Source organism: Mirounga angustirostris, unplaced genomic scaffold (assembly GCF_029215605.1).
Source record: "Mirounga angustirostris isolate CCGP_5_RB_7025 unplaced genomic scaffold, mMirAng1.0.hap1 SCAF_12, whole genome shotgun sequence".
NCBI lineage: Eukaryota > Metazoa > Chordata > Mammalia > Carnivora > Phocidae > Mirounga > Mirounga angustirostris.
Genome location: NW_026991720.1, coordinates 56,622,763 through 56,640,986, shown reverse-complemented (window position 1 = coordinate 56,640,986; position 18,224 = coordinate 56,622,763). Strand labels below are relative to the sequence as shown.

Below are 18,224 nucleotides of genomic sequence, written 5' to 3'. Positions count from 1 at the left end.
ATCACGACTAACACCAAGGAAATAGAAACAATTATTAGAAATTATCAACAACTATATGCCAGTAAACTGAGCAATCTGGATGAAATGGATGCCTTCCTGGAAACCTATAAGCTGCCAAGACTGAAACAGGAAGAAATTGACAACCTGAATAGGCCAATAACCAGTAACGAGATTGAAGCAGTGATCAAAAACCTCCCAAAAAACAAGAGTCCAGGGCCTGATGGATTCCCTGGGGAACTCTACCAAACATTCAAAGAAGAAATAATACCTATTCTCCTGAAGCTGTTTCAAAAAATAGAAACAGAAGGAAAGCTTCCAGACTCATTCTATGAGGCCAGCATTAGCTTAATCCCCAAACCAGGCAAAGACCCCATCAAAAAGAAGAATTTCAGACCGATATCCCTGATGAATATGGATTCCAAAATCCTCAACAAAATCCTAGCTAATAGGATCCAACAATACATTAAAAGGATGATTCCCCACGACCAAGTGGGATTTATCCCCGGGATGCAAGGGTGGTTCAACATTCGCAAATCAATCAATGTGATAGAACACATTAATAAGAGCAGAGAGAAGAGCCGTATGGTCCTCCCAATTGATGCAGAAAAAGCATTTGACAAAATACAGCATCCTTTCCTGATTAAAACTCTTCAGAGTATAGGAAAAGAGGGAATATTCCTCAAGTTCATAAAATCCATCTATGAAAAACCCACAGCAAATATCATCCTCAATGGGGAAAAGCTGAAAGCATTTCCCTTAAGATGAGGAACACGTCAAGGATGCCCACTCTCACCACTATTGTTCAACATAGTACTAGAAGTCCTAGCAACAGCAATCAGACAACAAAAAGAAATAAAAGGTATTCAAATTGGCAAAGAAGATAAACTCTCTCTTTTCGCAGATGACATGATACTTTATGCAGAAAACCCAAAAGACTCCACCCCCAAATTACTAGAACTCATACAGCAATTCAGTAATGTGGCAGGATACAAAATCAATGCACAGAAATCAGTTGCTTTCTTATACACCAACAATACAAGTGTAGAAAGAGAAATTAGAGAAACGATTCCATTTACAATAGCACCAAAAACCATAAGACACCTCGGAATAAACCTAACCAAAGAGGTAAAGGATCTATACTCTAGGAACTACAGAACACTCATGAAAGAAATTGAAGACGACACAAAAAGATGGAAAAACATTCCATGCTCATGGATCAGAAGAATAAACATTGTTAAAATGTCTATGCTATCCAGAGCAATCTACACCTTCAATGCCATCCCGATCAAAATTCCAATGACATTTTTCAAAGTGCTGGAACAAACAATCCTAAAATTTGTATGGAATCAGAAAAGCCCCCAAATCACCAAGGAAATGTTGAAAAAGAAAAACAAAGCTGCCCGATTGAATCGTTGCCCAATTTCAAGCTATATTACAAAGCAGTGATCACCAAGACAGCACGGTACTGGCACAAAAACAGACATATAGACCAATGAACAAAACAGCGAGCCCAGATATGGACCCTCAACTCTATGGTCAAATAATCTTTGACAAAGCAGGAAAAAATATGCAATGGAAAAAAGACAGTCTCTTCAATAAATGGTGCTGGGAAAACTGGACAGCCACATGCAGAAGAATGAAACTCGACCATTCTCTAACACCATTCACAAAGATAAACTCAAAGTGGATGAAAGACCTCAATGTGAGACAGGAATCCATCAAAATCCTAGAGGAGAACATAGGCAGTAACTTCTTTGACATCGGCCACAGCAACTTCTTTTAAGATACATCTCCAAAAGCTAGTGAAACAAAAGCAAAAATGAACTTTTGGGACTTCATCAAGATAAAAAGCTTCTGCACAGCAAAGGAAACAGTCAACAAAACAAAGAGGCAACCCACAGAATGGGAGAAGATATTTGCAAATGACACAACAGATAAAGGGCTGCTATCCAAGGTCTATAAAGAACTTCTCAAACTCAACACCCCAAAAAACAAATAATCAAGTCAAAAAATGGGCAGAAGAGATGAACAGACACTTCTCTGAAGAAGACATACAAATGGCTAACAGACACATGAAAAAATGTTCATCACCATTAGCCATCAGGGAGATTCAAATTAAAACCACATTGAGATACCACCTTACACCAGTTAGAATGGCAAAAATTGACAAGGCAAGAAACAACAAATTTTGGAGAGGTTGTGGAGAAAGGGAAACCCTCTTACACTGTTGATGGGAATGCAAGTTGGTACAGACACTTTTGAAAACAGTGTGGAGGTGCCTCAAAAAATTAAAAATAGAGCTACCCTATAACCCAGCAATTGCACTCCTGGGTATTTACCCCAAAGACACAGATGTAGTGAAAAGAAGGGCCATATGCACCCCAATGTTCATAGCGGCAATGTCCGCAATAGCCAAACTGTGGAAAGAGCCGAGATGCCCTTCAACAGATGAATGGATAAAGAAGATGTGGTCCATATATACAATGGAATATTACTCAGCCATCAGAAAGGATGAATACCCAACTTTTACATCAAGATGGATGGGACTGGAGGAGATTATGCTAAGTGAAATAAGTCAAGCCGAGAAAGTCAATTATCATATGGTTTCACCTATGTGTGGAACATAAGGAATAGTATGGAGAACATTAGGAGAAGGAAGGGAAAAATGAAGGGGGGGAAATCGGAGGGAGGGATGAACCATGAGAGACTATGGACTCTGAGAAACAAACTGTGGGTTTTAGGAGGGGGGAGGATGGGTTAGCCCAGTGATGGGTATAAAGGAGGGCACGTACTGTGTGGAGCACTGGGTGTTATACGAAAACAATGAATCATGGATCACCACATCAAAAACTAATGATGTATGGTGACTAACATAACATAATAAAATAAAATTTTTAAAGAAAAAGTAAGGGGATGGAGAAACATCTATCATGCAAATGGATATCAAAAGAAACCTGGGGTAGCTTGAAAACAAACTGTAACAAGAGACAAAGAAGAACACTACATAATCATAAAGAGGACAATCCAGCAAGAATATATAGGAATTGTAAATATTTATGCACCCAAAATGAGAGCACCCAAATACATAAAATAGTCAATAACAAACATAAAGTAAACAATCAATAGTAATACATAATAGTAGGGGACTTTAACACCATTATATCAATGGACAGATCATCCGAACAGATCAACAAGGAAACAGTGGCTTTGAATGACCACTGGACCAGATGGATTTAACAGATATATTCTGAACATTCGCTCCAATTCCATCCTAAAACAGCAGAATACACAATCTTTTGAGTGCATGGAATATTGTCCAGAATAGATCACATAACAGCCCACAAAACAAGTCTCAACAAAGTCAAAAAGACTGAAGTCATACCATGCATGCATCTTTTCTGACCACAATGCTATGAAATTAGAAATCAACCATAAGAAAAAATCTGGAAAGACCACAAATACATACAGGTTAAATAACATGCTACTAAACAATGAATCAGGAAATCAAAGAAGAAATAAATTACACAGAAATGAACAAAAATGAATACAACATTCCAAAACCTTTGGGATGCAGCAAAAGCAGTTCTAAGAGGAAGTTTATAGCAATACAGGCCTACCTCAAGAAGCAAGAAAAATCTCAAACCACCTAATATTACACCTAAAAGAGCTAGAAAAAGAAGAAAAAACAAAACCCCAAACCAGCAGAAGAAAGGAAGTAATAAAGATTAGAGCAGAAATAAATTATATAGAACCAAACACACACACACACACACAAGAAAACAGACCAATGAAATCAGGGACTGGTTCTTTGAAAAAGGCAACAAAATTGATAAGCCTCTAGCCAGACACATCAAAAGAGAGAGAGAGAGGACCCAAATAAACAAAATCACAAATGAAAGAAGAGAAATAACAACATCACAGAAATACAAACAATTTTAAGAGAATATTATGAAAAATTGTATGCCAACAAATTGTACACCTAGAAGAAATGGAAAAATTCCTAGGAACATAAACTACCAAAACTGAAGCAGGAAGAAATAGAAAATTCAAACAGACCAATTACCAGCAATGAAATTGAATCAGTAATCAAAAAACTCCCAAAGACCAAGACCAGATGGCTTCACAAGTGAATTCTACCAAACACTTAATGAAGAGTTAAGACCAATTCTTCTCAAACTATTCCAAAACATAGAAGAGGAAGGAAAACTTCCAAATATGTTCTATGAGGCCAGTATCACCCTGATACCAAAACCAATAAGTCACCTCAAAAAAAAAAGGAGGGGGGGGACCACAAGACAATATCTTCCATGAGCATACATGCAAAAATCCTCAACAAAATGCTAGCAAACCAAATCCAACAACACGTTAAAAAAACCATTCAGCACAATCAAGGGGGATTTATTCCTGGGATGCAGAGGTAGTTCAATATTCACAAATCAATCAACATGATACATCACATCAATAAGAGAAAAGATAAAAAACATATGATCCTTTCAATAGATGCAGAAAAAGCATTTGACAAAGAACAACATCCATTCATGATAAAAACTCTCAACAAAGTAGGTCTAGAGGGAACATACCTCAACATAATAAAGGCCTTATATGAAAAACCCACAGCTAACATAATACTCAATAGTGAAAAACTGAGAGCTTTTCCCCTAAGGTCAGGAACAGGACAAGGATGTCCACTCTCACCACTTTTATTCAACATAGTACTGGAATCCTAGCCACAGCAATCAGACAACAAAAAGAAATAAAAGACATCCAAATTGGTAAAAAGTAAAACTTTCACTATTTGCAAATGCCCTGATACTATACATAGTATACCCTAAAGACTCCACCAAAAAACTTCTACAAGTGATAAATTCAGTAAAGTTGCAGGATACAAAATGAACGTACAGAAACCTGTTGCATTCCTATACAGTAATAATGACGCAGCAGGAAGAGAAAGTAAGAAAACAGTTCCATTTACATTTGCACCAAAAATAATAAGATACCTAGGAATAAACCTAACCAAAGACATGAAAGACCTGTACTCTGAAAACTATAAAACATGAATGAAAGAAAATCAAGACAATGCCAAGAAACGGAAAGACATTCCATGCTCATGGATTGAAAAAACAAATATTGTTAAAATGTCTATATTACCAAAGCAATCTACACATTTAATGCAATCCTTATCAAAATACCAAAAGTATTTTTCACAGAACTAGAACAAACAATCCTAAAATTTGTAAGGAACCACAAAAGACCCAAATAGCCAAAGCAACCTTGAAAACAAAAAACAAAACTGCAAGTATCACAACTCCAGACTTAAAGCTATATTACAAAGCCATAGTAATCAAAACAATATGGTACTGGCATAAAAATAGACGCATAGATAAAGAAAACAGAATAGGAAACCCAGAAATAAACCCACAATTCATGGTCAATTAATCTGCAACAAAGGAGGCAAGAATATGTAATGTGAAAAAGACAGTCTCTACAACAAATGGGGTTGGGAAAACTGCACAGCTACCCGCAAAGGAATGAAACTGGACCACTCTTAACACCATACACAAAAATAAACTCAAAATGGATGAAAGACCTAAATGTGAGACCTGAAACCATAAAAATCCTAGAAGAGAACACAGGCAGTAATTTCTCTGACATTGGCTGTAGCAGCTTCATTCTAGATATGTCTCCTGAGGCAAGAGAAATAAAAGCAAAAATGAACTATTACATCAAAATAAAAAGCTTCTTTACAGTGAAGGAAATAATCAACAAAACTAAAAGGCAACCTACTGAATGGGAGAAGATATTTGCAAATGACATATTGGATATAAGGTTAATACCCAAGATATATAAAGAACTTTCACAACTCAACACCCCAAAAACAAATAATCCAATTTAAAAATGGGCAGAAGACATGAACAGACATTTCTTCAAAGAAGACAGGATGGCCAACAGACACATGAAAAGATGCTCAAGATCACTCATCATCAGGGAAATACAAATCAAAACCACATTGAGATACCACCTCACATCTGTCAGAATGGCTAAAATCAACAGAAAAAGAAATAACAAGTGTTGGTGAAGATATGGAGAAAAAGGAACCCTCTTGCACTATTGGTGGGAACGCAAACTGGTGCAGCCACTGTGGAAAACAGTATGGAGGTTCCTCAAAAAGTTAAAAATAGAACTACCCTATGATCCAGTAATCGCACTACTGAATATTTACTCAAAAAATACAAAAACCCTAATTCAAACGATACATGTACCCCTATGTTTATTGCAGCATTATTTACAAATTATGGAAGCAGCCCAATGACAGATGAATGGATAAAGAAGATGTGGTATATATACACACTGGAATATTATTCAGCCATAAAAAAAGAATGAAATCTTGCCATTTGCAACAAAATGGATGGAGCTAGAGACTATAATGCTAAGCAAATAAATCAATTAAAGACAAACATCATATGATTTCACTCATGTGGAATTGAAGAAAAAAAACAAGCAAAGGAAAAGAAAGAGAGAGAAACCAAGAAACAGACCCTTAACTCTAGAGAACAAACTGATGGTTGCCACAGGGGAGGAGGTGGGGGGGTTGAAATAGATGAAGGGGGTTAAAGAGCACACTTACCATGATGAGCTCTGAGTAATGTACAGAATTGTTGAATCACTATACTGTATACCTAAAACTAACACTGTATGTTAACTATACTGGAATTAAAATTAAAAACTTAAAAAAAAAAAGCACAGTGTAAATAAAGGTAAACCACACATGCAAAAAAATAAAAAAAAAAAAACCTGAGAATCTCAAAGTTCCCTTTGAGTTGATGGGAGAAGAGTGAAAAGGATTCATCCCTAGATTCAAGGCAGGCTTCAGGGGCCTGTGACCAGTGTGGTCACACAGGGTGCCTCGCTCAAAAGAGCTCAGCACTGGCATTTAATGCTCTTAGATCGCTGACTTGAATTTCTCAAATTTAGCTTTTAATTTGCTCCAGGGATTTGGAACCTCACCTCACATGCAGCCTTGCTCCAGGGGTCCCCATCCCTAACATGGGAGATATCCCCACAGAAGGATGAATACTCATTCTCTTCCAGAATCACTGCTATCCTTTGCCAACCCCTGAATTAAAAACCCCATTGCCATCACAGCCCCCTGCCTAACTTCTTTGGAGTCTGGTTAAAGGAGCCATGAGGCAACTGAGACGAGGGGAGCAGCGAAGGGCATGGTCGCTATGATTTACGTCACTTGAGCAAACTGCGGGGGCAGGTGCATTACTGATCTATCTCAAGTAAGGACATATTTATTAGTGCTTAACTACATCTGAGCCTAGTTAGGAGCAAGGCAGGATAGTTATGGAGTCAACTCCAAGCACATGGAAGACCCTTCTCCCAAAACCACCAACCACGAGAGAACCTTGTGCCATTTCTGTGTCCCCGACTATCACAACCGGGTTGAGGTAAAATCCAGCCAAAGAGAATTCTAAATGTTTCCCAAACACTTTCTAGTTAAATGCAAAGACACAGAATCAACAAGGAAGGAGAAGTGAGCCAAACAATAAAGGGAAAACAGAACCGTTCTAAAAGAGAAGTTTCCTCTTTCTCAAAGCTTGATGTTTAGACACCTGCATCAGTTTACCTGGGGTAGGGGCAGGAGGGCCACAGGGAAGGGTGTTTCTTAAAAATCCAGGTTCCCTAAGCATCAAGCTCCCCAGAGTTCTGATTCCACAGTGTGGAATCTGCGTTGTCAAAGCACTTTGCCCCACACACCCCCACCTCACCCCATCCCTCAAACTTTTGACACAGGAGGATCTCAGATCATACCTTGAGAAATACAATCTAAAAATAATAATAATAAAGCCCCAGATTCTTAGCTTTTATTATTTTAGGACAGCCACAATTAAACTTCAAAATCTTTTAAAGTCCAACTAGTGGTTATTTAATACCTGTTGGGTGCTAGGGCCAAGTATGGGAAGGTGAATTGGTCCTTTGCTAATGGAGATCGGAGTTGAGGAAAGAAAAACAGGCCGGCAAGCAATAGCTGCCACACACTTTAGATGTGTAAATGCTGAAAATGTTGAACACTGTTGTTGATTTCACACCATGAATATCCAACAGAGTGAACAACCCACATTCTTACAATGATAGCAGCTGCCATATACTTAAGAGTTCCTGCCACATGCTAAGCGCTGAGATTGACACTCTGAGAACAGTAACTCCCCAACAAGCTTGCACAGTTTTCACACCCACTTTTTACACGTTCGGAAACTGGCTCAGAGGATTTAAGTAACACAGTGCAAGATCTCAAAGTGAGTCAGGAGCAGAGGTGGACTGTGGGTCGAAGATCTGCCTCATGCTAAAAACTGTTCCCCTCTAGAGAAGCTGCTCCTTACAATTATATATTTTTTTGAGTTTACGATGTTATTTTCAATTACAGTATTCTCATTGGAACAGTAAAAAATGTATTTTTTATTCTTCTCTTGCTGATGAGAAAACTCAATTTCTTAGAGGTTAAGGAATACGCGCATGAAACATGACAGATCACACTTGAAACCAAAACTTTATAAGATGGATGGTATTTCCAAGAACAATATATGATCAATCAGCTGAGTCATGCTTGGTTAAAAACAAAGCAAAAAATGACCCCACGGTCTTTGTAGCCCACAGCCACAAAGGTTCAGTTCTTGCTCATGTTTCACGTTAATGTCGGTTGCAGACACGTTTCAGTTGAGCTCCCCATCTCCTTCATTCCAGGGCAGCCCTTATTCCAGGAAGTGAATGCTGCTCTCGTGACAAAGGAGAAAAGCAATGGTGGCAGATGCAAGAGCTTGCAAAGCTTCCATCTGTAAGTGACATATGTCACTTCTTATTATCTCAATTGACAAAGCAAGTCACGTGGCCAGGCTGCTATTCGGGTGCTACTGAGAAGTGATACTTGTTCCTGAATGAATGGATTGGGCATATCTAAGCACTCTTTAACCAAACTTCTTTCAGAGCCCTGAGGTAGTGTCATTTCTGATATCGGCAGGAACACCAGCTGTTAAGTTTCATGGCATCCAGACACAGGATACCAAAGGTTTCTGGGCTGCCCCCTGCCTGGGACAGAGGTACTCGCAGGCTCTTTGAGAACTTTGTATGTGTACATGTATTTGCAGGGCGGAGCCTACGGGCAGCATTATGAAACAAGTATAGCAACTACTGCATAAATCAGCACCTTTCAATGCTAACTTCTGTGTGGGCAGTCAGTCCTAAAGGGTGTCGCAAGTAATTCATTACTAATAACAAAGGAACAAAGTATTTAATAAATTGGCATTTTAAAATAAACGTGAATAAGCGTAAGGATATTCTTTGAACCCCAGCATCCTGATTCACTTGCGCTCTGCTGTTTTCTTGAACAGGGGGAAAGTATGGGCGGGCTTATGGCTACTTCCTAAAGAATTGTGTTTAACCATGATTACACCCAGGGGTGTACATCACATCTGTGAACTTCAATGTACATATGTGTTGTGGCAGAAAAACAGGTTGAGAACCACTTACCTAAACCGCTTCTATATCACTTCTATATCACTGCAAATAATTCCATGTGTGTTCTTGCTAGCCAAATGCTAAGCATCCCAAGAACAAGAACCATATTTCTCCCTTTCCTTGTCTTATCCCAGCATAGTCCGCTGTGATTAGAAGAAATCGTCCTTTGGCACAGGTAAGAATGCTTTTCCCTATCAGGAGTCACTGATGCACAAAGAGGGGGGGAACAATATAATGAGGGGCACACAGTCATGAAAATATGTATTGAGATATGGAGAAACAAAACAGCACTTCATCTATTAATTTTCTGTTATAAACAGAGCTAAATGAAAAGGTGAGAATATCCCCTTCCTCTCATTTAGGTCCCGAACCAGAAAGCATTGATGAATAATTACAGTAGAGCTTACAGACTACCAAGAAAGAATGAGCTGTAGTGAAGCTGATTAGATCAGAAGAAATAAAGTTGGCAGCATCTAAGGATTCGCTTCTTTTCCCACCTTGATCCGGCACTGGGGGCAGGCAATAAGTACCCCCTAGTAATATTTGTGGTCAGGAATTCTGGGGAGCAAAGTAGTAAAAGGCTCCCACCATCCTTAACATCGGCCCCAAGCTGAGACTTCAAAAATGGAAGAAAGAAATTACTTGTTTAGTGACCAGAATAAACTGTACCTCTCTTGATTTCAACTCAAGTGTTTTCAGGGTAAAACTTAGAAAAAGCTTAGAGATACAGTGAAAGCACAAGCATAATTTAGATATTCTGTTCCTTACTTAAAACATAAAACTGTGAGAAATCTGAGTTCCCGCTTAGGATGGTAGCTACTCCTGAGCACATGAGAAAACAAAAGGGCTTTTATCTTCTTAAAAAAGGCAGACAAGCCTCTGAAACCCTCCTCAAAACAAAATCTTGATCTACGTCGTGCTATCATTTTTCCCTTTGAAGTCAGTAGGAATTACATCTCAAAGATACACAAAGCAGGAAAATACCAGTATTCAGAGCTCTTACAGAAACAACGGAGCTTCAGATAGCTTTGCCCAGGAACAGAAAGCAGATAAACGATTCAAACACAGACTCATTTCCGCATGACATGGTCTTCTGTTTCATTTTTACATTTATTTATATGCTGTTTGACTCCGGGAAATATTCGAATCAGATAAAGCCCTGTCTTTTTTTAAGTAAACGGTATCTCTGATGTTAAATCCTTTCTAAAGGCTTTGCCAACAGTGGCACCTCTAGTAAGTGAAAATATATGTATAATTGAAAAATAAGTATAATTTCTAGGGTAAAAAAGCTGTTTGATTCTCCTAAGGGAATCAATTTCACATAGATTATTGCAAGCAGAATCAATGCCTAAAATTCATTCAGAACGGCAGAGGGCTTAGTTTTCCTGGGAGGAAATGGATTCTCAACTTATGAAGGACATACTAACACTTGAATGACGGAAAAAAACACTCATGCATTGCTGGGTACTTACACTGGACGAAGCAACACTTTCCAGTTTACGTGAATCAAGAAATATCCCCTCTTCTCCTTTAGACTCTATCTTCCTGTCTCCTCTCTCGGGGTTTGGCTGTCATGAAAGCTAAACCCTGATTTTACCAGTCCTTAAAAAAAAAAACAAAAAAAAAACCTTATGACCCTTTCCATAAATCCTCTAACTAGAAGTGGGGGTGGTTTGAGATACACAGAATAGCCATAGTTAGTTAACTGCTTCCTTTCTCCAGCCTCCCTTTCCTTCACTGTGAAACTGTACCCAAGGCTGGGACCACGTGGGTCAGTCACCGACAGTGGGACAGAGAAGGTCAAAACCACCATGTGCGGTTAGAAGACCAAGAGGAGTGCTTGTAGGTGAAGCTCACGGATGTGACACGCACCCTTTACCGCGGCAGGCCCTTCATGCGCACGAAACTGCTAATGCTCTCAGGCAGCCCAGTAGGCAAGGTCATCCCCTCCATTTTAGGGCCGAGATGCTGAGGCCTAGTGTGTGCCTAAGTTGCTTGCCCATGTTTGCTTGTTTTCTGATGCCTTATCTCTTCACATTCAAATCCCCTATCATGAACCACTCATTTTGTTCAAGATGCTATTAGAAGAATACCGCTGAAAGGATAAATAATAGACTGATCACAGCAGTTCCCTTAGGACTGGGGAGCAGGGAACCAGGAGAACGAGGCTGTGTGAGGCTAGAGGAGGAAAGGAGACATATTCACTTTATGCCCTTTTGTACATTAAAAGTTTTTTTAACCTTGTACAATCAATCTTCCTTCTTCATGAATTCCCTATTTGTAGATTTCCCAGATTCATTTGCAACACCAAAATCATTATGCACATGTGTTAGAAAGGGTTAAGAAATCTGCCTATAAAATATATCGATATTTTACCTTTTCTTTACTTCCATTACCAGTCTTAGTAGTTTTCTTTTTAAGACAACTTTTGAAAAGAAACAGAACGCCCGTGCCAAGCTCTAACTGCAGTACACAATGGCTCCAGCAGCTGTGCTGAGAAAGGCATTGTCAACGGACTGCACTGCGTGCCGAGGTGGCGCCTCCCATTGGCTGCTTGGAGTGGGGCAAGGATACTGAGGCAGGCCCGCTCCTGGGAGACAGGGGGCTTCTCTGACCGCGACTTTGGTACTAGGGCTTCCCCCATGGCCTTCCAGAACCTTCCTTAGACTGCATGGTCTCTGGGCACTTCCGCTGGACCTTCCCTCCCTCTCTGTCTCTGCATTACAATTGCATCCCAGTCTCAAGAGCTTACCCAGCTCCCTCCCCATGTCTCTCCTAAAGCGGCTCCCTAATACAAATCCTAGCATATTTAAGTCCATCCTGGCATCTGCTTCTCAAACAGGACTAACAAAGGAAGCGAATTTCAAATGTTTCATGAAAGTTACCCTTACGGGCAAAAAACTGGGGAGGTTGCCCTGGGTGCTTTTCCCTCAGCCAGACTAGCTGGCTCACTGCCCACACAACTCACTCTACTTCCAAGACAGAAGGCCACCAAGATTTTGATTCAAGTTTTGGACAAATTACAGGTTACTGCACGTTTCGGATTACATGCTTAATTTAAAACCTTTAAAGATCACATGTAAATGAATGTTAAATCCACAAATGCCGTGAATCTATTCTACTGAGAATCTATAAAACAGTCCAGATACCTCAAAAGCAGGAATGAGTTTGACAGGTCTATGTAGCCCTCCTCCACCTGGATGCTCTTCCCTGTGTGCTTCCACCTGGTGGATTTCCACTTGTTCATTAAAGGGCAATTTAAGGGGCGCCTGGGTGGCTCAGTCTGTTAAGCATCTGCCTTCAGCTCAGGTGATGATCCTGGAGTCTCCAGAGCGAGCCCCTCATGGGGCTCCCTGCTCTGCCAGGAGTCTGCTTCTCCCTCTGCCCCTCACCCCGTTGGTGCTCTCTTGTACTCTCTCTCTCTCTCAAATGAATAAATAAGAAAATCTTAAAAAAAAAAAAAAAAAAGGCAACTTAAAGTTTACCTCATCTAGGAAACCCACCTTGATTTCCTTTGGCCAAATTACCTCCCTGAACGCTGTGTTTCTTTAAGGATTTGTAAACTGACTTGAAAGACATACTTACCAATTGGGATTTTTTTCAGGTGCCAGTAATTAATGGCTGACTAAAAGCGGCTGAAACAATCGGGAGACTATTACCACGATTACCTCAGAGAACAAGAATGCTGGAGAAAGTCGGTGGTGTGGCTGGTTTTGCGGTTCCACAGTGTCATCAAGGACCTACCCCCATCCCTCTGTCTACCTGATCACCCCCAATATTGTTCCAGCCTAACCACCTGCACCTCAAAAACCACACTCAGAGGCAGGAAGAGAAGGAGAGGCATGATACCCACTTGTCTCTGGTGTTTGATGACTGAGGGAACCCTTTCCAGGGAGTCCCCGAAAGATTCTGGTGTTTGTGTCATTGGCCAGAACATTCTGACTCTGACTTCTCCTCCCAATTTGGGTTTGGTGTCTCAGAGACACAACTATTTAAATAGTGGCCACAGAGTACATGACATGCTGAGAGGTGCTCAATCTAGACAAAAGGAACACTAATTAAAAATTTTACAGGAGGCCACTGACAATCACAACCAAAAGAGGGGGTTTTGATTTTCCATATGATCCACTACTCACCAGAAACCTCTGGCAGTTCTTGGACGTCAGAGGTTATCAACTGACATTGAATCTTTCTGTCAGGTTCCCCGAAAACAATTCTGATGACGCTCACCTGGCAGTTTTGTTTGCAATTCCATGGTTAGGTCCCAAAAACGATAGGTCTTAGGAATTTGGGGGATGCAGGGGGGAGGAAAGGGATATGCAAGGACAGCCAAGTTTCTAGCTTGAGCAACTTAGTGGAAGGGAAACAGGCACAAATCTGGAGAAAATCCTCTGCCTAGAAAGCTCTCCCTGCAAAGAACCCATGACTCTCTCACTTTGCACAAATCTGGGCTCCGAGGCACCTCTTCAGAGAAGGCTTCCCTGACTTCACCTAAAACGTGAACACCATCATCTCCCTAACCCCTCGCCCTGCTTCATTTTTCTTCAAAAGGTGGTTGGCCTCCACCACAAAAATGCAAGTTCCATGAAAGGAAGAACAGTATTTATCCCCAAAGGGGAGACATGAGAGTGGAAAGAAAGCCAAATATGGATTCCCGGGACTGTCTGCATTTGAGGAAGAAGAGTAGGAAACGGAAGAGCACCCTAGAGCCATGGAAAGAGAACCAGGAGCAGTGACACCATAAAAGCCAGAGAGGAAACAGTTTCAAGGAGATCTGGTTAACAGGGTCAAAAATCCAGAAGAGCCCAGAGGGCAAGGATAGAAAATGTTCTGTTCCTATGATGTCTCTGTCTCTCTCTGTGTAAAGAATCTAATGAAAAAAGACAAGATTGGAGAAGCAAGGCATTTTTTATCTTTAACCATAATGCCAAAGAACCAACAATTTCATCACTATGAAACTTGTTCTACTTCTCAAGTTCCAGCCAACGTATTACCATATTTCACAAATATACATCCATCCACAAATACGTATAATACACACACACTCCCACAAGGGGCAGAAGCAGCCTACAATAATTCATCCTAATTATTCTGTGGGTAAAGTCAAGAGCCATTTTAGTTCTCGCTCAGTGCTTCCAGGCTCCCAGACAAAACATTCTGCAGGAAAAACCTGGGTAACATTCCTGACTCCACAAGCCTCCCAAGGCCAGCATGCAGAGCGTCGGATTGGGAACTTCCAGAAGATAAGACCAACCCAGCGCTTGTCCTTGTAAAAGCCGAAACTCTTCCCTCAGGACGCCGCGGCCAATCACGTGACCCCAGCCCACCCGGAGCAGACGGTCGGGCGTGATATTAAAACGTAACACAGGGCGCCTGGGGGGCTCAGTCGGTTAAGCGACTGCCTTCGGCTCCGGTCATGATCCCGGAGTCCCGGGATCGAGTCCCGCGTCGGGCTCCCTGCTCGGCGGGGGGTCTGCTTCTCCCTCTGACCCTCCCCCCTCTCATGTGCTCTCTCGCTCTTTCTCTCTGTCAAATAAATAAATAAAATCTTAAAAAAACAAACAAACAAAAAAACGCAAACTACCTCCAGCTAGGAGTTCATGGCTACCCGACAGATGCCAAATTATCACTTTAACAATTAATGATGGGGCGCCTGGGTGGCTCAGTTGGTTAAGCGACTGCCTTCGGCTCAGGTCACGATCCTGGAGTCCCGGGATCGAGTCCCGCGTCGGGCTCCCTGCTCAGCAGGGGGTCTGCTTCTCCCTCTGACCCTCCTCCCTCTCATGTGCTCTCTCATTCTCTGTCAAATAAATAAATAAAATCTTTAAAAAAAAAAAAAAGTAACACAAAGTTCACCAAGCCCGAGGGACCCCAGGGAAGAACCAGACTCACCCGAAAGCACACCCGCCCATTTGGGGCGCAGAGAGGGGGTGAGGCCCGAGAGAATGAGGACTGGCCAGGGCGGCTGCAGGCTGAATCCCCTCCCCAAGACTGTGTTTCCCACTGAGCTGGTGACCTTTCAGCCTGTGCCTTGTCTCCGGGGTCACAGTGGTTCTCAGGCTTGCTGCGCCTTAGAATCACCTGGCGAGCCTTTAACACTTGTCCAGAAATAGGACCCAACCAGGAGGTCGTGCTTCAGCTCTCCAGGTGATTGCAACGTGCAACCAAATTTAGAACTTCAATGCAACTGTCTGGCCTACAAGCCGGGCTAGGAGGCTATCTGCCGACTCCGTCACCTCAGACTCCCCAGTGGCGGCCAACGCTCGCTCACCGCAGAGCGCAGGGACACGTCCCGCCCTCGCAGTAGGCGGCGCCAGCGGCCGCACTTCCGCCTTGCGCTCGTCAGCCAAGAAGGGAATCCGCCACTTCCGCTGAGGTGCTGCTGCCGGCCAATGAGATCTCCCCAGCGGAGCACGGACCTTCTCGTCCGTTCGGAAGAGAGGTTTTGCGTTGTCGAGAAGGTGGTCATCGTTCCACGAAGCCTTACCGTTTAGAATGTGGTCCCCTAGGAGCAGGACGGGCGTCTTTGGGAGGCTTAGTAGAAATTCAGAATCACAGACCCCACCCCAGACCTGCCCCACACTCTAAACCTTGCTAGACGGCACAGGATGTATTGAAATCTTTACTGCATTAAAACATACACAGGAGAGGAAGAAATACTCATAGACTGACAAGCCTTTGAGAGAGACTTGAGGAAAGAAGCAAAACAAAACAAAAAGTCAAAGAGGGGGAAAGTAATACAGCCTTGGTTCATCTGAGACTGATTTTTGTTAATTTGTTTTAGTTTTATTTTGTTTTATGATTACTACTAAAAAGTGGCCAAATTTGGTGAGGATTTCTTAAAACGTTAGGGAGCAAAACTGGAGAAGCGACCAAAATCTTAAGAGTGGAAAAATTAGGGATTTCTGTGAATCAGGATCCATAGGCTATCAGCCCAATAATTAGTTCAATGCGTCTAAAGCATTTTCCCAGGTCCCCATTTTCTCAGGTTCAAAATGATACATTTAAATTGAATCGTAATCACCCTTTCTTCTTGCTCAAAATATGACCATTTGAAGATCTTGAAATAAAATATCCCATGACAATGGAAGTAGTTTCAAGTCACACACAGGCTTCAGGATTATTTCACCACTAGGTGGCAATGTTGACCCAAAAATGCTAGAACCGGCGTAAAGCTCTGCACTGTATTTCCGGGCTGGTTTAAATTTGTCTTTCAACAGTTAGGACATCTGAAAAGGTTAGAAATTGCACTGTTATGCCGTGAAGACCAAGAACTGAAACGTGTGGACTTAGAAAATCATCAATACAGAAACGACTGGAGGAGAAAACAAAGGGGCTACATGAGGTCACAGAGCGGGCCAGGCCCAGGAATTCTCCAGACCTGTGAGAATTCTCTGAGTCCAGACAACCAAGGAATTCCTGATCCTGCTAATTCCCCAGGGAGACTGCTCGCCTTGTAGTACTGAATGTTAATATATCCCTCTTACCTGGTACCTTGAGAGGGCCCAAGGGAAACATACCATGAGCTCCTACTGCAGGCAAGCAAATCACTCATCAGAATTGTTCTGACTTGTCCTACGCTCGATTCTTAGTCTATTATCTTCAATGTCTGGCTTTTCCTATGGACTCCTCACTTTGCTGTGCTCTAGGACCAAGGACCTCAGTTCTGCTCTAGGAATTCATGCTACTGACCTCACAGCCTCACCTGGATGCTGTCTCCTGGGCCTTAGAAAAACTTGACCCTAATTCAGATGATAATTGCACCCTCTCCACATCCCACTCCTGCCAAAATCTTGCCTCACCTTAAAACTCCACACAAGAAGCTTTGAACAAAGAATCATTGACTGTTGGCACTAGAAGTAATTTAGAGGTGTCATTACATCAATCCTTTTTATTTTTCAAGAAAAAGGAAGGGGAGAGGGACAGCAATAATCTTAATACTCCATAAATTTCAGGCAGAAGTAGATTTATTTTCTCATAACAAAAGTTCAGACGTGGGCAGCTCTAAGGGTAGTTGATTTGATGACTCAGCAATACTATCAGAGGGGGAGTTCCCTTCACTTCCTCTACTGTGCCCCGCCCCCACCCCGTGTTGGTTAAGATATCTTTGTGGTACCAAGAAAGCTGTCTCAGCCCCAAATACTGCATCATCACACACCAAAGTCCAAAAGCCTAGGTTTCCCCTGTGCAGCTCTGGCTAAATATGAAGACCACCTTCACAGAAACCCACCAGCACATTTGCTTTACAATTTATTCACCAGAATTGGGTCACCTGCCTAATCCTCTATGAGTCACTGTTGAGGGAATAGAAACACCACAATTGGCTTTGACAAATCAGAATCTAACTCACATGGAGGAGGCGTGGGCACTGGAGAAAAAAATTGGGGTACTGCCAGCAGGTAAGAAATGGAAAATGCATCTTGGACGAGTCAACCAGCACTGACTGCCGTATCAGGGGAGTGTAACCAGGCACTAGAATATTCATGTGTTTGAGGAATTCGAGAGATCAGAAAACAAGGACATCCAGGCAACTCAGAGTCAAAGAATACTCCTTTAACATAGGGCATAAAGTACGACCATGATTTTCACTGGTCAGCGGATAGAAGCGCATAGCCCCTGCTCCTTTTCACATCAACTTCTCAGCATCAGCGTACTTTGAAGTATACGTATCACTGTTCACTTGTCAAGCTACTGTGGGCAGCAGTTTC

General features: G+C 41.7%; 1 long non-coding RNA gene across 1 annotated transcript in view; it reads right to left on the bottom strand.

The window, feature by feature from the left end:
• The window catches only part of LOC123835979 (uncharacterized), a 128,590-nt gene extending 117,472 nt beyond the window's left edge, over positions 1-11,118 (bottom strand). Inside the window, exon 1 of the long non-coding RNA XR_010406664.1 lies at positions 10,989-11,118. This is a non-coding gene — a long non-coding RNA (uncharacterized LOC123835979). The remainder of the gene's footprint in view (positions 1-10,988) is intronic.
• Between the last annotated feature and the right edge of the window lie 7,106 nt (positions 11,119-18,224).